Here is a 17,617-nt window from a genome sequence, read left to right on the forward strand (position 1 = left end):
AAAACGCAAGCAAAACACCACACATGATCACGACATCTCGCTTAGGCGAGGCCATCTCGCTTGGGCGAGACCCTGGTTCGCTCAAAACCCACAAAACCCTCGCCTGGACGAGAAGTCGCGCTCAACACGCGCAACTCCTCCCTTTCTCGCTTAGGCGAACATCACTCGCCTGAGCGAGAGTCTGTGTCGCTCAAAACCAATCCTCTTCGCTTGGGCAAGAACCTCGAGTACGTTAAGAATGTGAGTCCCTGCATGTCTCGCCTAGGCAAGACTCGCCTAAGCGAGAATTGCAGGTTCTGATACTGTTTTACGCACACAAGCACTGCACCAGAGAACCCAAATACGCTCCCAGATCACAACAATTCAATTTGACAATCTTACACTCACAAAACAGCAAAGTACAAACACCATAGCGACTCCCACTCTCACTTTTCATACCATACGAGTATACACACCACATCATAACAATCATAAGCATCAATTCACATGAAATTGGCAATAAAACAGTACCCATTTACCCTACCCCGAATTCACCCCACATTCAACTCGAATTCTTTGCCAATAGATCACCAATCTCATACAAACAGACCAAAAACTTAACAACAAGGGTTCAGCTCCCCTAACCTGAATTCTTGATTGAATTTGCGAAGAGACTAGGGATTCCTTGGTGCACCAAATTCTTTGCTTCCACCTCTCTCTCTCTCTCACTCAGCCCTTGCACTCTCACTCTTCCAATCTCTGCTCTCCTCTCACCCAAAACGAAAATAGTTGCAAAAACCCCTTTCCACCTCAATTTTTGCCTTTTATATGTGTCTTATTATTGGGTTAAAGGGCTGGAACGAATTTAGGCCTTTTGGGGTGATTAAGTCTCATTTAATTACCTTTATAAGATGATTTCCAGCCCCCTCCTCCTTGGCTGCCCCTTCTAGGTTTACCGTTGCCCTCTCATATTCCCTCCAAAACTACACTAAAAAAATAAAATTCAAATTTCATTCCCAACCATGTTTGAACCCATGACCATTTAGTCACCCTTCAAGTGTATAACCAATTAAACCAATTCATATTAGTGATACATTCCAATCATGATAAGATTACAATGTCAATTCCATACCCATACATAGTATAAAAAAAATCAATAATAAAACAATCAACATATAATTGTCATACATAGGACTTGAACCTAAGTCTTCTCACACAATAAAAGTACTCTCAACCATTTGAGCTAGTACTTTTCCACGTCACATAAACCAATAAATACTGTCATAAAGGTGCTTTCTACCCACATTTATTAATTAATTAAATATTTAATTAATTAATTTTTACGGGTCTTACACTAACACAACTTTCCACTAAAACTGGAAGTTTTTAATATGCAATAACTGTAAAACAATCTCCAAAACATATAAACATGATTTCTTATCAATTGGTGTGAGTTAACCTTTTTAATGAAGTCCATAATTTACTCACGCCACCAAATGGGATACTTATCATCGAAGCCAATAAGTGTTAAACAATTTTGTTGAAATCATATAACAGCTTCTCATTTACAACATTTGATGTTCTAAAAGTATCAATCTAGTGTTGGGAAATCAAATGTGTTGTACTGAATGGCGAATAGAACAGTGTCGCGGTGAATATTTTCTGCATCTAGAACCCAATCGCATATGTAGTCTTGCCTAAACTGTTGCAGCTCCGCCTGCAATCATAAATTAAAAACTTATTACATTCAACTTAACTTTTCACATCAATACATGACATAATAATTTCCTTTTTGCACCTTGAACTTACCCCACTATAAGTAGGCATACTTTGGCCATTGTACTTTTTGTTAGGTTCCCAATGCTCAAGATATTTGAGTACCATAATACCACATTCGAATCTGAACATGAAAAACAAATTCAGTAACATTAATGATTACTTTGAATGATAAACAAACATAACAACTTACAAATCTGGTCGTTGTGGCAGCTCTTCAATGATTACTTTGAAAGTTGGTTTCTCTTTGGGTGGGGGAGACATCAGCATTGAAAACTACAGCTTCAGATTATGTGCCTTTAAACATACCAATTCAAGTAACATGTCCTATTACTTAATAGACAAAACAAACTAAAAATCAATTCCACATACTGAACAACATAACACTACTTACAATATGGTTGTCAATTTGTTTTCTCTTAGGACACTTGTGTCTTAGGGAGTCAAGCACAAATAATTTTTTCGATTCTCAATGAAGGACATAGCACCACCAGTGGTTGTTATGAAGCACGGGTGCCATTAGCTGAAAGAAGTAAATCAAGTTAGGAGCACATAATTGATACACACAAGCTCAATATAGCTAGAACAAAGAACATTAACAATACTAACATATTTTGCTGTCAAAACATCATCTATAGAAAGAAGTCAATTTTGAAAAAATTCATTGTAGTCCGGTAAAGACCACACCCGTCTGTTAACTTTCCTCTTTGCACAATTACATATCACCTTATCCTGCATAAAATATGAATAGAATTAAGTTTGGCAAACAAATTGAAATTGTGTATAAATAAAGCACTACACATACTATGTACATTGGACTAAAAATTACTCTACTAATACTCTCAGTCTGACATTTTTCCTTATACATAAAGTGGCCTGCTGCAAAGAAAATGGACTACATACACACAAAACAACAAAGTAGTCAGCACCAACCTTACCATGTCAAATTAACTTGACTCACCAATCTTACCATGTTGTCAATTCATTCACGCTGCGCAAAGTTTTTCGTTTCAGAACTAGTCAGAATCTGATCATTGATTTCAACAAATAAACATATGTCATGTGAACAAGTTTATATTAAAGTCACTAAAATAACACAAACAATAACAAAAAATAAAATTGATTCCCATTACCTTTTGATTTCGAAGTTACAACTTTATACAAAACTAACTTCTTCACGTAGGGAGCAGGTACTTGAGAAAGAGGAGTAATTGGTTCACCAACATGACTATTGGTTGAGTAAAAGGACTACTAGGTTTCACGTAAGGCGCAATGGCTAGGCTATCCGGGTTCTCATAACCCACTTCAATGTTCATCACCTTTTCTTCCTTCAACATAGCCTCTACCACCTCATAAAGGGAAGCATGGCCTTGTTCATCACAAATCTGCACCAAATTTCAGACATGTTACAAGCTTCCTACTAAAAATATTAATTATTAAATTAACAGACCTCTCTATCAGGTGTGTTGTCAGCTTCTAGATCGCCTAGCTGCTACGAAACAAAGGTCAATGCCTCAACAATTATCAATGCATCGTCACTTAAACTGGAATCAATGGCATCCTTGTGCTCTTCAACAGTTTTCTCTTCTTCAGCACTTGGGGCTCTTTCAGTAGTATTTTTAGCTTCCTCAATGCCAAAAGTTGGTACTTCAGGACTTCCATGACTTGCACCATTCTTAGATTGAGATGTTGCGCCAATGTTAGTAGATTCCAATTTTGATGCTACAACGACTTCAACAGCTTCATCAATTTCATTTGTTGCATCAACCAATATCTGCTCACTGTCAATTGCATTTGCATTTCGTTGGGCGTCTGCAGCAGCTGTGTTGTCAGCCTCAATGTTGCCCTCTTCAGCATTAACATGTAGAGCATCATCTCTGCCACCACTCACCCCAACCGCATCAGAACCAGCAGGGTGTTCCTCATCAAATCCTTGTGTTGCAGCCCTGCTGTAAAAATATCTCTTCATCCTCTCCAGATCTTCTTTCATTTCCACCAGAAATTTGGAGTTTGCATTAAGCTTCTCCAGTAATTCACTTTTCTTCTTCTTTTTTTCACTGGAGGTGCCTCATCAACCAAGATTGGAAGGTTCATTTCCTCTTGGGTTAGTGCCCAATCCATTCGAACCTGCACCAACATTGAGTTTGGATCCAAATGGCAAGTCACATTTCTCAACAAACAAAAACATAACAAACACTTGTTCATATCACATGTTATGGATTTGCAATTACAAAAACACAGGTTTGTAGTTAAATACATTGAACTCAGACTGTCAAATTAAAATTCAAGTCAATTCTGCAAATAATTTTGCATGGCTTAGCAAATACCCACTACTAAACAACCACATAATTGATTCTGTATAAGCACTCAATATATTGCACTTATGCAATTCCACACTTTGCTTAGTGCTAAATTACGAAATCATAGAAACAAATAAAAGTTCAATTTTTTCCACCACCAACATCATATTTTTCTAAATAACCTTATGTAAAAATCAATTCTAATGGGTTCGTAGTTATACACTTCATACTTAGCATAAAAAGTTCTAATACACAAGTACTCAACAAATGAATACATATATGTTGGCAATTCTACACTTAACACAACTATAAACAACATAAGGCACCTGGTTGCGTTCAAATTACTTCTTGATTCTTTCTCCTCGCATTCTTAACAACGACAAAGACAAAAATCGAGGGAAGGCAAGTGTATCAATTATATCTCCCAAAGAAATCCTCTGACACGCCCACACCTTTAACAAAGTTGCCATTATTATAATAGCTCCAAAAACAAATACATCAAGTTATTATTACAATATAAACAAATCTGTACCTGAACCACAACCACTGAGCTAGACACAAATATAGTGTGGTCATTTGATTTCTCTCTATACACTATCGATGATCTATTCAATGAAGAAATCAGAAAATTATGAACATAACTAGCCCACCGATACGTCCTCAGTGTATCTAGGTTATCTAATAACCTAAAAGGTAGGTTTGTCAGAGTCCTAGACGTCCTAGGAAAAAACAAAACAGCAACACATACAAGCCCATAAAGTCGGCAAACATTCTCCACATCATCTGCCTCACTAACCAACTCACGCATCCTTTCAATTATGTCACTGATCTTTATTTCCTTTGAAGGAAAAAGCAACACCACTTCCCCACACAAATCACTATGAAAAACAACATCATTGCCCGTTGAACTTAAGCCCAAACATATACTCACATCTAAAGTACTAAACTTAACCAACTACTACCTAACTTGGATGAATTCCCCGTTCGGAACCCACTGACTCAAAACCTCTCTTAACAAGGCACATTTGATGTTCAGCTCCTTCTTTATCCATCGGCAAGAAGAAAAAGGGGTCAATTCAAGTCTGGCACAGTGATTACTGCTAAGTAAGGCATTTTCTTCAACAATGTATTTAGTTTGGCATCGGTGCTCAATGCAGACCTAAAAAAATAAATATATTTTAACTTACAATTAACACAAAGGTCAACAATGTAACAAATATATGAAATTTAATGCATATATACATTTATTATTTAAGTTACCTCTTTGTTATCACAAGCTTTCGCATCACTCACATATGCTTTCTTTGTGCTACAAAATGTCTTTCCTCTATTCACATCCTTCTTCAATTTCTTTGATCATGAATTTCTTTTTCGTTTCCTAGCCATTTCGCTTTCAACAAAAACCAAATCAGTAACAACTAGCTTGCACCCAAAACTAAAATGTAGTAACCAAAGAAAATTAAACCCCAACAAGTAACCTCATTTCTTCCTTCCAAAACAGTAACCAAAACACTCGAACATGGATATAAATCAACCCTAAACGAAATAAGAAATCCCCTTTCAGAAACAAAATTTCAACTACATCACAACCCATCATGGCAACCAAAGATAGAAATGTCGAATGAATGATTTACTTACCGCGCAATAACTTCTTCAAAACAAAAACCAAATGTACCTCCTCCAATATTCACACCAGTTACAACAGTAGTGCAAAAATGGCAGCTTTCAAACAGAAATGAGAAGGAGAACAAGATTGAAAATGAGATTCACCCACCCCCAACTTCAGCAACTCTGTCAACCTACACTTCTTCCACCAACTACATCATGGCCAACAATGGAATGAAAGGAATGAAACGACAAAATGGGGTTTCACCTGAGGTGAAAGGAATGAGCTTCACTGGAAGACGAAGAACTTCAGAGCAACAGGAAGACGAAGCACCTCTAACTGTAATGCCACTTGATTGTTTCTGCAACACAAGGTAACTGCTATCCACTCCTCACACGAACACAAAAACCTTCATTCTCTCGCGCTTCTTTCAAAACATGGCTTACGTGGATTTAAAAAAAAAATTCTCTCATTGTTGTAAGACCCAAGAAATTTAAATAATTAATTAAATAATTATTTAATAAATACGGGTAGTATGAGCCTTTAAGGCATTTAATGCGGAGTGCTATGACGTGGAAAAGTACTAGCTCAAGTGGTTGAGAATACTTTATTGTGTGAGAGGACTTGGGTTCGAGTCCTATGTATGCAAATTGTATGTTATTTTAATTTGTGCATTATTTTTAATGATATGTTTGAATGTGGATAGTGATACTGTAATCCTAAAATTTTAGGAATTATCACGAGACATGTATTGGTTGAATTGGTTGTGCATTGGCTTTGTAATTGAGTGGTTGTGGTTACAAACCTTGCTAAGAACGAATTAACTCTCTTTTTGCCAAATTTTCTTTTGGCATGGATATGAAAGGGTTTAGGAACCCTAGCAGCCAAGAGAGACAGCTTAAGGGGGCAACCAAAGGAGCTGTAAAATAACAATAATGGGCTTTGAATAGCCACTAATCCCATGATTAAGTCTAGAATTCGTTTTGGGATCATTAACCCTCATTAAGGTGTAATTAAGAGAGAGTAAATTGGTCAGAATAGGGAAATTTCGAGATTGCAATTCATGAGTGCTGGTGAGGGAGGTATTCAGAGGAATCATTGGTGTTTTGGGAGAGGGACATCTGAGTTCTTAAGAAATAGCAAAGAGAGGCCCTTGGACATCATAAAATAAAGGCTAGGAGACCAATTAAAGTGAAGATTTCCAAGTAAGAGGAGTTGTCTTCGTGTGTTTCTATTATATATAATATACATTGCATTGTGCGATCCATATTATATGAAAATTTCCCCTATCTGTGCCATTTATCGCAAGTTTATGGGTTTTCGCCCAGAAACTACCTGACGGGTTTGAGTATACTGCCAGGTGACACATCAGCACTAACCCAGTTTTAGGTTTTGTGACATAAGCTGCCTGGCGGCGACATGGAACCGCCAGGCGATGCGTGTTGGCTTTCACTGTTTCATTGTGTTACTGCGAATTTTATGAATTTCAGAACTTCCCATTGTTTCTTTTATGTTGTGCGATTGTATAATGCCATGATATATTTACTGTTTGGGTGCTTGCGAGTTTAATTTGGAATATGGACAAGGAGAGTTTGTATTAAGACCAAGAGGTCATTTTGAATTCTGGATTCAAGGAAGATTAAGATGTGATTAGAAGTGTTTGATAGGGTGGTATAATACTAGTGGGATGGGTCTAGTAAACCATGTAAGATTGTTGTATTCTGTTATAATTGGATGCTGGATCAAATTCTCGGAATTTGATATTCTTCGCAAGTACAAAAATCTGGGATTTGTACCCATGATCTGATGTACCGCTTGGCGGCCAATAAGATTGGCCACCAGGCGATAGTGAGTAATCAGGGTTGTTTTGGGAAGCTTGGAGTAGTGCCTGGGAGAGAGGTGAATGGTGAATCCAAGGTGGGAGGAATTTCGGTTCGATTAGATGATAAGAGTGGAGGAATAGGAATCTAGTCATTGTGTAGATAGTGCATGATGTGGGGAGGGTAATTAGGATGCATTGATGTCAATTAGGTAATGGAAACTTTAGTGAGGATAATAAATCTGATATAAGAAAATGGTGGCAGGAGAGAATAACCAGATTTAAATAGTGAGTGTATGATCTTGGGTCTTAGTAGGACAATTAATAATGGTTGAAGGATAAAAGAATGTATTAAATTGGTTAAGCATAAGAATTGGAGCTGAATGGAAGTATATGACAGTGGACTTAGAAAATTATTTTGATATGAGCTCGTATAGCCTAAGGTGGCAACTGAATTATAACTTTCAGATTGGAGTAATTTCATTTGGTTGGATTAGGCAATTTTTTTAAGCTTGATTGAACAATTATGCTTGGAAGGAGAACTTGGTGAATCACATAGTTAGAATAAATGAACATATGAATGAGATATAGGGAGTTAAAGTGATAGTGGGATGGCTGGAAACTAGCAGGTCCTGAAAAGCAATGTGTAATATACCTTTCGAGCAATCGGGATAGGAGAACAAGTCATTTTGGGGTGCCAAAAACCAGCAGATTCGCTACTGATATAGCTTGGCGACACTGGTAGTTGCGTTAGGCGATAGGAGCTCTAGGGAAGCCTCTGCACCGCGTGGCGCCTGGCGGCAGGGTGTGCTCTGCTAGGCGACAAACCCTAAAATAGTGGGTATGTTTGGAGCATGGCGCCTAGCGGCGAGGAGGTTCCACCAGGCGGTCTGTGCAGGTTTTGCCTAGCGGCGCTTAGGCTGCGCCAGGCGATAAAGCTGCAATTTGGACTTGCGTGCGTTGCTTTTAAGCGGTGATGCTATACTTGGATCAGGAGATGTTGTACCATGAGCGAGTAGGTTCATGGATGGTGGTGAACATGTGATGATATGAGTGGGGAGGTTCATATCCAGTTACTCTCGTGTGGGGATACGAGCGAGGTAGGTTCGTATGTTCCGTGCTCACACTTGAGAGATGCTGCGTGCATGGAGGTACGTAGCTGGTGGATCATATATGTTGGACTACCGGCGGGCAGGTGCGTAGAGCAGGACTACGAACGGGGAGGTTCGTAGAGTAAGACTACGAACGGGGATGTTCGTAGAGGCAGGACCACGAGCGGGCAGGGTCATGGATGGTGGTGAACATGTGATGATATGAGCGGGGAGGTTCATATCCAATTACTCTCGTGTGGGGATATGAGCGAGGTAGGTTCGTATGTTCCGTGCTCACACTTGAGAGATGCTGCATGCAGGGAGGTATGTAGCTGGTGGATCATATATGTTAGACTACGAGCGGGCAGGTGCGTAGAGCAGGACTACGAGCAAGGAGGTTCGTAGAGTAGGACTACGAGCGGGGAGGTTCGTAGAGGCAGGACCACGAGCAGGCAGGTTCGTATGAGCATCATAAACCCTGAATTTGAGGCTAACTATCTGTGTGTTGTGAAGGTTGAAAAGTCTTGGGGATAAGGTCTTGGCCAAGAACTAAATAGGATGAATAAGATGGGTGTATTGCTTACATTTTGTTATGTATATGTTGTTTTTATTTTTATAAGCTCACCCTTTCTTTTGTGCTTGGCGATGATCGTGTAATTATTTACACATGAGCATATGATAATACAGGTGATGTTGTGGATGGCTAGATGACGGAGAGAGGACTAGCTTGGGGACTTGAGCTAGGGATTTTACCATGTTTTTTTACTATTGTATTGGATTTTGGAAATTTTAATACTTTTATTACTACTATTTCATAATTTCTGGCGCGTTTGGAAATAATAATATTGCGACGTTTGAATTTCATTTTTATAATTATTTATTTAATTAAGTAGTATTTCTTAGGGATGTTACAACTGTCACGTCAGGTAGTGAGAGAAGTTGTTAAAAATGGATTGTTAAAATATCATATTCCAATGTCATATGCTCCCCATATAATTTATTTACATAATTATTAATGTCATTAGCAACAATGAAAACAAGAGTAAATATTAAACCAAATACAATGAGCATAAATATTTATGAAAAACAACAATTCACGTATACTTTCTAATCTGTTTGATTATTTAAAAAAGTTATTAATTTATCCATTTCCAACAAAACCAAAATTTTCTAATTTGTTTGGTTATTTAAAAAATTTTATTAATTTATCCATTTCCAACAAAACCAAAATGTATAAGTAAATTATTTTTCAAGTTTATATTCATTATACGTCTTACGTGACTAAGAATCTTCAACATAGTCTTCTTAATTTGAGAAATCTTTCACATAATACTTCTCAGATTAAAGTTACACATGACATACGCTATTCTCTAAAAAATTTATAAACTCTCTTTAATAATAAAATTACTTAAAATAGTTCAGTTCACAACAATAATAATATATTTAAATAAATAATAGAAATAATAAATATATTAAAAAATAGTAATAATATATATTAAACTTGATTTTAATATTTTATATTTTGAAATATGTTTTTTCAAGGTTCAATAGAAAAACAACACTAAAAATGAAGAAGAGAATCTAATTCATAATATTTCAATTAAGAGCAACAATAATTCACAATAAATACATTAATAATTCATCATAACAACAATAATGTTATAAAATAAAACTAATAATAGAAAGAATAATAAAATGAATAATAGTGGATAGAGAGAAACTTTTATGTGTCATATTATTGGTAGGAAGAAGAGTCATATTTATACTTATAATTTATAGTATAAAATGTAACTCATTAAGGATACAAATCAAATAGTTAATACCAAATATTTAAATCTTTAAACCTCATAAAGAGAGTAAATAATCATATAAGTAATTCTAGTAAATCAATCAATGATATCAATAAGCGATCATTAATTCGCGATCATTAATTCTTAACACTCTCTTCCCTTGGGTGTCCATTGATAAGAGAATATGTTTCATTAAAACCTTACTAGGAAAAACTCTTTGGGATAAAAACTTAGTGAAGGAAAAAGAGTACAACATTCTATATTCTTGAATAGAATATTGTTCATCACATATTATATTTCTCCCCTCTCATGTAAACTCGCATCATTAAAATGGCAAAATCAAATCTTGTGAACCATTACTCAAAAGTTCTCTTTGGTTTGTAAATAAACTTGTCAAATTTTCACATGAACAAATCTTTTGGATCTTTATATCACCATTTCAATAAAACAATGCAATGTTGTCTTCATATATGATTGTTGATTCCATTTTTTTCGAGGATAAACCACAAGTTTGTCGCACATATTGAATTATAGACCTTAACCAAACACATTCACGACTTACCTCACATAATGCTAAAATTTTGCATGATTTTATAATGTTGCTATTATGGTTTGTTTTAGAGACTGCTATGAAATCATTGTGTTACCACATGTGAACAAATATTTTGTTTGTGATCAACCACTATGACATTGTGAGGATCTGATAAATAATATGCATCTGCATAACCCATTAGATATGATTTTGAATAATTTGGATAAAATAAGCCCATATTCGTAATACTATTAAAGTAACAAAGTATATAAGGTACTTCTGGACCAAAAAGATCTTCATTTTCTTGAGGTATAAGAAGAGCCTTTATCAACATCTAACAACCTCATAGCCATTAGAGCGTATAATGGATGTGACTTATCCATTTAGAATCTTTTAAGCACCTTAATTATATAAGCATCTTGATGTATAAAAACACATTTATTTAAATACTTAATTTCTAATTTCAAACAAACTTTGGCCTTAGAAGATCCTTCATCTCAAATTCTTTCTTTAAGCAATCAATTGTCTTTGTGAGCTCATTAAGAGTTCTAAAAATGTTTATGTCATTTACATAAACAACAATTATGGAAAATTTGTTTTCTAATATTTTCATATAAATACAAGGACAAATATGATCATTTTTATACTTTTCTTTTAACTAGTACTCACTAAGACTGTTATACCACATACATCTTAATTGCTTTAATTAATAAAAGGACTTGTTCAATTTTATTGAATAAGCCTTTTTAGAATTTGTCTTGTTGGACAAATTAAATCCTTCGGGGATTTTCATATAAATATCATCAAGAGAATTGTACAAATATATTGTAACATCATTTTGTTAAATATAAACGCAAACCTTTTTGTGCAACGAGAATAGTCAAATATCAAAATATTGTTGCATCAATACTATTGAATATGTCTCTTCATAAATCAATACCATGTTTTTTTGTGAAAACCCTTGAGCAACTAATCGTGTTTTGTATCTAACAATTTCACCATTCTTATTTTGCTTTTGCACAAAAATTCATTTGTACCTAACGGGTTTCACACCCTTAAGTGTCAGGTAAAAAAACCTTTCCTTTAACATGCAAAACTAATTATGTTTCTTTGTATCTTTTCATTTTGGCCAATCATTTCTTTATCGACATTATTCAATGATCATTGGTTCTTGATCTTCATTGTCAATCATAACATTCATCGCTATATTATATGCAAAAGTCTCATCAATGTTGACTTCATTTTGGTTCCATATTATATGATTTATGACATAATTTATTGAAATCTCATCGTTTTCAACAATTTCAAGTACCTGAGGTTCTTCTAGAACAAATCTTTAATTATATCAAATAATCTTTTGGGATTTGCACCTTTTCGATTAGGTCATCAAGCATTTTAGCTTATTTTCTCATTTGAGAGTTCTTATCTTTGGAACCAATAGGCCTACCACACTTCAAGCGTGTCTTTGGAACCAATAGGCCTACCACACTTCAAGTGTGTTATGAATTAATATCAAATCTATTTGAAGCATTAGCAACTAATATATATGTTTTAGTTACCATTTCTGTTGGTAAAAAATATGGTAATTGATTGACTAATATTGTAAAGGAAGTATCTTTTGAACTTCCAATTCACATTCTTTTGTAGGATGATCAAGATAAAATAATGATAATTCATTCCAAGCAATATCTTTTATCAATTGTTTTCTTTCTCCCCGTAATGTTGGAAAAACTTATTTATCAAAATGATAGTCGAAAAAATAAATTGTAAATAAGTTTGTTGTTGATAGTTCAACATATTTTATTATTGATGGAGGGTCATATTGATCATATATTCTCTCAATCATATTTGAGGACCCATCATAGTCCCTTTTGGTGGGGAAAATGGAACATATGCACCACATCCAAAAATTCTTAAATGAGAAATATTAGGTTACTAACTGAAAACCAACTGCATAATAAAGTATTTATGATAACTTGATGGCTTGATGTGAATCAATATTGTAGCATGTAAAATTGCATATCCTCAAGTAGCCATTGGAAAATTAGCTCTCATAAGTAATGGTCTTGCAACTGTTTTTAAATGTTTTATTAACTATTATTCAAGCCCACTTTTAGTATGAACATGTGCTACTGGATGTTCAACTTCAATTCCAATTGATATACAACACTCATGAAAAACATGTTATAAATTCACCAACATTATCAAAACGAATTTTCTTAATCGAATAATTTGGGAAGTTAGCTCTTAAGTGTGCTAATAACTTTACAAATGTCTGATTGCGAGTTGATAATAAAATTAGAAACAACTAAATAACAAACACATAGAAAGGCATTATAAAGATTTAGTGATGAATTATGCAATGGATTTTCAGATGAACAATATAATTTGAAAATATGGAATAATGAGATGGGCTGAAAGACACACATAAACATATAAGAAAACAATATGAATTACAAAACACAAAGATGGGTTGAAAGACATAAGAAAAACCCATTTGAAAAGGATACTTACTTGGAGTGGTGTAAGATATTCTATGATGGGTTAAAGCCAACACTTTTATTTTCACTTGATAAGCTCCTCCCTAGGACTTAAAGCTTCTCTAAACTCTTAAAAGGGACTTGAAACCAATAAATTTAACCAATGACACTATATATGTCTCCACCAAAGCTTGGAAGTCAGGGAGTAAAGAGTGAATTGAAAATCAAATCAAATAGGTGAAAAAGATGAAAGAACACACCACCTTAAGATGCATTAAGGATTAGTACATTGTTGATTTCTCGAAGGTAAGAGTCTAGTTAAGAAAATTAAAGTATCAAGACAGTAGCGGATCTTGACTAAAAATGTTGGAGGGGCCAAAGTAATATAATTTTGAGATCATTATATTTTGTCATTAGTATAATGCTTCAAAAAATGGCTTATTTACTAAACAATTTGATCATTAGTATAATGTTTCAAAATATGTGAAGAAGTATAGTCTATCTTGTCTTCATCAATAGTTTCTTTTTCTATCACTTTTTAATAATGAATTTATTCTTTTATTCTTTATCAATATACTTTTTTTTTTGTACATAATATTAAAAAATAATTTATCATAATTTAATAAAAAATTGAGGCATATAATTATTAAAAAAATATTATAATTAAGTCACAGTTAAAAATCGATTATGAAAAAATACATGATATATTTTTTTTCTATATTCATAAAAAATGAATAGACAAAAAGCTAATGAGATAAAAAATAATGTTTTCATTATCAAGTGAGACAAGTGACAAGAAAGGAAGAGGATAAATGAGAAATGAAAGCAAAAATAATGAGTTTGTGTCTAACTTTTTTTTCTTCTTAAAAATGAAAAAGAAAATATATGAGAGTGAGAGATTATTACAATTTATGAAAAAACTAAAAAGACAATAAGAAGGAAATTAAAAATTATCTTAATAAATATTTGGTTTAAGTACTCTTTTGATTTATGTTTTCATTTAAAAATGTTAAGTTGGTCATCCAATTTTTTTAGCCTCAATTTGGTCCTAATTTTTTTGAAAAACTAATGCAATTTGGTCTTTTACTTAAATTTCTTGAAACGAGTTGATGATTCTTTCATTAAAATTGAAACTCTTAATATGGATGATTTGCTTTGTTGATGTAATTAATATAATCCTAATGTCAATTTTTTGACAAAAACAGGAATCAAAAGAGAAATTAAAGCTAAATATTTTTATTATCTATTAACATTAAATATTGTGCTTTATAAAAGAAATAAAAAAAAATACATAATTTAGTTTTCATCAATTCCTAAAATATATTATTACCTGTAATTTAAAAAATTCAATAAATTTTTAATATTATATATATAATTAAAAAAATTTCAAAATTTTGTGGGGACCATGGCCCCTCCCTATCCCCATAAACATCTACCCCTGTATCAAGACTAAGGATGACTATAGGGCGAGACAGGTGTGTGTTTAACTATCTCATCTTCACCTCCAAAGTAGGAATTCACCATCATCCTCATTTGAAGTAAAAATTTATTTCCATCCACATTCCCTTACCTAATTGATTTTTGTTTCATCTTCATTCTCACTGGGGAATGAGTATATCCATACAACACCCAAATTTGTAAGACCCGTTTTTCTTTTGTGCCTTTTCTTTAAAGGGCTGCCCCATCTTGTGGGCCTAAGGGCAGACCCAAAGGGGAGGATCAGACCTAATATGCCCCAAAACCCTAATTCTGTGTTTTTTTCGTAAAACAGAACCCTTGTGCCTCCTTGAGCAGCCGCACTCTCCGTTAGGGTTTGCCTTCTCGCCGCTTCCAAGTCCGCTCAAGCTGTTTCTACTCCACGTAAGTCATCCTACATCTCATGCCGCTCAATTCTTGGTGTCCTTCCATGTTTTACCCAACTAAGCCTCTGTGATGATCTTACCGTGTGTTATTTCCGTGTTTTTCCAGCTCCTAAGAGTGCTCCTTGTTCTGTTGAGTCTGTGTCTACCATCGAGGTCCCGTATTAACCCTTTCCAGGTAAGGGAAGCTAGACCTTACCATATCTTCGGTAGAATTTGTTTGTTTTGATGACTATATGATGTTGAGCGGCCTGTGTGTGAAAATAATCGGTTGGAAATGCCTGTTGGACTATGTGGGTGTGTGTGGGTTATTGTCGCTCGAAAGAACAGTGGCGGACACTGGTTTTCTCGCCCAAGCGAGCATGCCTCGCCTAGGCGAGACTGACAGAGGCTCGCCTAAGTTTTCCTGCACGAAAGGCTGGCTTAGTTTTTGAGCGAGGTACAATCTCGCTTAGGCGAGAAGGGGCTCGCCTGAGCGAGATCCCGCAGAAGGCGATGTCCCCTTGTCGCGCTCTCGCCTAGGCGAGATGGGATCTGCCTGAGCGAGAGGGTCCCCCTCGCCTGAGCGAGCCCTGTTAGCTTGGGCGAGGTAGCAGGCAGATTTTTGATGTTTTTGTTGAGTGATTCACTGATGTGTGGTTTGTTATCTGACCCAAATGCTTTACTAGAAGGGTTGCATGATGATGGCATGATTAATATGTTACATTTGAAATGGAAATCGCATGTTAGTTGATTGGGTATGAATTGAAAAGCATGAGTTGTATGAACTGTTGATTTTACATGATATTTATGTTATGGGAAACTCTTGATTGGTGGGTGGAACATGTTTAAAGTATGAGTAGGGCATAATTCTATGACTCTTGTAGTGAGAGATCTTGGTGGCACCTCATCGGTTGGACGTAATTCCATGGACCTCTTAAGGGGAGTCCCTGGTGGTGCCTCGACAAAAGGACGTAATTCCACGGGGGGTCGTGGTGGTGCCTCAGGGCCAAGGCGTAATTCCACGAAGGCCACATGGTGGTGCCTCCTTTAAGGGTATAATTCCGTGAAGGCCTCACGGTGACGCCTCAATGCTAGGACGTAATTCCACTGCCACATGGTGGTGCCTCAGGTACATATCCGGATAGTCAAGTCTTAGGTTTGATATTGATGAGTACTTCACATGTGGGAGTCTGCTATGTATGTTTGAATGTTAATGGTATGTTGAGTGCATGATATGATGACTTCTTCGCTAGCTTACCCTTCTGCTTGCTTGTGTGTTATGTGTGGACTCTACCTTTGCGATGATCATCAACCTTGTTGATGGGAGCAGATGTGAGAACTCCTGGTAGTGATGATGGTAATAGGGATGCTGCAGCTTGACGTACTGGACAGGTGTTGGGCCCACTGTGGGGCCCATTACCGGCGGATTCTATTATTTATGTTTTCTTGTACGAACAAGACCTAGTATTCTTAATTGTGTTATGTTCAGTATATTTCTGGTTGAGCCATGTGAGGCTCCTTTTTCTTGTAATCCGACTTTTTGACGTGTTGTATACATTCCTACCCTAAACCCCGTACTCTCTGATTATTCAAGTATGTGATGTTTTATTAATTGAAGTTATTCAGTTTTTGGGACGTTACAAAATTCACTACTTTACTATTCTAAATAAATTAAATAATATTTTTACAAACATAAAAACCACAACAATGAAAACATGATATCATTAAGTATTTAATGTCAAAAAAAGATACACACTTTTTTTCTCCAATGTTAAATATCAATAAAGAAATTGTAATTTATAAATATCAATAAAAGTATCAAATAATAATTTTTAAATAATTATAGAAAAAATAAAAAATAATTAAATATGTGCAATGTTACAGGTTAAAAATGTAGATGGATACAAGGATAAGAGTATGGGCTGAGAATACAACAAATATACGTATGATCGCGGCTGTTCATTTATATATATATATATATATATATATATATATATATATATATATATATATTAATACATTAATTCACTATTAAAAAAGACGAATTTAAATATATACTATATACCGAAACATGTTTATTTGCTATTCTTATACCATCAATGTCAGAGTCTTATTTCTTTACTTATAAGTTAAATATTATAAACGAAGTGCTATAGAACTATAAGGTAACTTAAAAAAAACTTTTTATATTGTGCAAAAGAAGCTGAACAACTAATCTAAAATTATGTTAGTTGGTTGAGAGGATATGAATTAACTTTTTGTTCTAGTAGGTTATATTACTCTATGAGACTTGATAATTCTATTTTTTTTTTTTAACTTCTGTAATGATAATATACTGAAGGCATGAATTAACTCACAGTACTATTAGTCTATGAGGCTTAATATGTTATTCTATAACATGCT

The 17,617-nt window shown here is 34.8% G+C and overlaps 1 long non-coding RNA gene across 2 annotated transcripts; it reads left to right on the forward strand.

Annotated features, from left to right (window-relative positions):
- The first annotated feature begins 15,062 nt into the window (after window positions 1–15,062).
- LOC114175623 (uncharacterized) lies at window positions 15,063–16,806 on the forward strand. 2 transcript variants are annotated; one of them, XR_003602868.2, is made up of 4 exons: window positions 15,063–15,233; window positions 15,342–15,410; window positions 16,099–16,343; window positions 16,545–16,806. It is a non-coding gene; the product is annotated as an uncharacterized LOC114175623 (long non-coding RNA). The 2 variants fall into 2 exon arrangements; XR_003602867.2 differs by lacking the exon at window positions 16,099–16,343.
- Window positions 16,807–17,617: the final 811 nt, after the last annotated feature.

Source organism: Vigna unguiculata, chromosome 3, assembly GCF_037176805.1.
Source record: "Vigna unguiculata cultivar grain cowpea cultivar isolate G323 ecotype 2 chromosome 3, ASM3717680v1, whole genome shotgun sequence".
Lineage (NCBI taxonomy): Eukaryota > Viridiplantae > Streptophyta > Magnoliopsida > Fabales > Fabaceae > Vigna > Vigna unguiculata.